This window comes from Cyprinodon variegatus, unplaced genomic scaffold (genome assembly GCF_000732505.1).
Source record: "Cyprinodon variegatus isolate N-32 unplaced genomic scaffold, C_variegatus-1.0 Scaffold1451, whole genome shotgun sequence".
Taxonomy (NCBI): Eukaryota; Metazoa; Chordata; class Actinopteri; order Cyprinodontiformes; family Cyprinodontidae; genus Cyprinodon; species Cyprinodon variegatus.
In genome coordinates this window covers 104,875-107,368 of record NW_015151904.1, presented here as the reverse complement: position 1 = coordinate 107,368, position 2,494 = coordinate 104,875, and the positions used below count along the sequence as shown (strand labels likewise).

The window sequence follows — 2,494 nt, the reverse complement described above, 5'->3', positions numbered from 1 at the left end:
TTTTAACATCATTTTGTAGTTTGTTCCACAGTTTGACTCCTTGTATCGAGGTACATCGTTCTTTCAAACTGGTTCTGAATTTGGGTTTCTTAAAAATCCGTGTCCCCTTAAGGTTATAACTGCTCTCTCTCTTTGCAAAGATTTTTTGGATGTTTGAGGGTAATGTATTTAGGTGTGCCATATACATAACTAACAAAATATTATAATCAACTAAATCATAGAATTTCAATAACCTCAATTTACAAAACAATGTGTTGGATGGGTATTTGCCATGTTTTCGAGTAATAACTCCTATAGCCCTTTTTTGCAAAACAAAAACAGATTTTGTACTATTTAAAATTCCACCAGTAGCACTGTAAAAAATGTAAATGTCCTTTTTTTTAATAAGTGCATTTTTTCTTCAATTGAGCAAATAAGGGAGACACTTTGCCAATAGAAGACAATTTACATTTGAAATTACAAAGAAAAAACAAAAAAACATTGCAGTCTTTTATTTCAAGTGCATAAAATCTAAGTAAAAATGTTCATTCCATTGCCAGATAATCTTATTTTCCTAATCAAATTAATGTTTTTTTAAAGATGCTGTATAACTAGCTTTAATGATACCGTTACAGGGATCCATATGGCTGAAGCTTTCAGGTCTTTGGGAAGCTCCAGGGATCTTTGCTCCAGAACTGCTGGGTATTCTTTGGGATATAAGAGATCATTTGGCTACTCCACCTCTGAAAGCTAATAGTATTGGTGCTGACCTCCTTTTAAAGATCAAGTGTTTAAATGGTTTAAATTACAATTTAAATGAGGGCTTTTTTCCATTGCACCTTATTTCAATTATCAACAAATAATTTCTGTTATAAAATGCTAATGTCATAGAATTTAACTTGTATTGTGGAGTACAAAGCAACGGAATTCACCCTGCATTTACCCCATCTCCTAGGGGAGAACTGGGCTGCTATTGTGCGGCGCCTGGGGAGCAGTGTGGGGTTAAGGGTCTTTGTTCAGGGACACAGAGTGGCAGTCTGTGGTAGTGGGACTTGAAGTCAGAACCCCTGGATACCAAGCGCAATGCCCTAACCACTAGGCCAGCAGTAATATGGAGTCTGAGTTCAGATTTTTTGAGTTTCTTAGTTTTGACACATATGCCCTTCTGAACCATCAGTTACCAGGCTGACAATATTCCTTCAATCACAGAAGAGAAACAAAAAGAACACCAACATCTCAGGAAATCACTCCAAGCATGTGAGGGTTTGGTTGTGGTTTGGAGGACCCAAATGCAGACGCAGAGGCTGAGGAGATTTCTTGTGGATTTAATTAAAGGAAACTGTTTAACAAAGGCAGGAAACCAAAAATCCAACTAATAATGAAACGCAGACCAGTACCATGGAGACATCTGGGGAAAACCAAATACGAGGAGCCGGGGAGAGACGAGGAACATAGACCACAGCATGGGAGGACAGCAAAGACAAGGAACCAACAAAGAGTGAGAGCAGAGGGAGAGTATATATAGCTGACAGAGACAAAGGGAGGGCTAACGAGCTGACGAGGAGCAGGTGTGAGAGGAGACAACGAGGGAGCCAAGGGGAAAGGAACACACACAAGAGGGCTACAGAGGACAGAAAAACATGAGAACATAAATCTAGAAATTACAACAAAACTGGAATTAAACCATTAATTCTAGAAAACAAGGAGCAAAGTAAAGAACAACAGAACCAAGACCATGACAAAGCATGGTCGAACAAAAACCCAAACAAAACAACAACGACCCGAAGAACGACGGGTGGCTCATTTATTTGCATCCTACTTGGAATGTGCTTAAGAGGTTTGGACTCCAGATGCTTGAGAAACATCACTGCTCCAACTGTAGGTTCTATGGTGCAAGCATTGATATCAGCCTGGATAAGATTATGACGGTCAGCATGAGCTTGCTTTTGCTGAGTTTTGTTTGTGATTTTTTTAATAGGGTTAGGGTGAGGAGCTAGGTGCTGGACCCAGAATGCAGACAGCCAGGCTAGGAGAAAGGTGCAGAGTTTATTCTTTGGTTCACAGGCTGACAGTGAAGGAAGGCGTCTCTGGACGCAGGGGCAGTTGGAGGTGGCAGGCAAGCTCTCTGCAGCAGTTGGAGTAGAGGGAGGTGGGTGGTGTGGCTCTGGAGCTGGATCCTGGGTAGACAGAGCACAGGTAAGATTAATTCTTTCAATTTCAAAATCTGAAGAGATAATTTCCACGAGGGAGAGAAGTTGGCACATCTACCAGCAAACGGTAACCATCAGGCAGAGAGCACACAGGTAGCAAGGCTTTAAAGGAATAGTACACCCAAAACATGATTAGCCTTCATTTTCTACTCCCCCCCATGCTGAACAACACTCTGGAGTACTTTTTTGATATCTCAAATGCATCTGGAGATCTGGGAGGCTTCTTGCTGTCTGCTGACATTCAAATAATGGACGTTTATGGTGCCCGTGGCAGAAAGGTCCATAGAAGTCCACAACACACGTGT

The 2,494-nt window shown here is 41.1% G+C and overlaps 1 protein-coding gene across 1 annotated transcript in view; it reads left to right on the top strand.

The window, feature by feature from the left end:
• The window catches only part of prkd1 (protein kinase D1), a 58,584-nt gene that overhangs the window by 9,297 nt on the left and 46,793 nt on the right, over nucleotides 1-2,494 (top strand). The gene's annotated exons all lie outside the window — the stretch shown is intronic.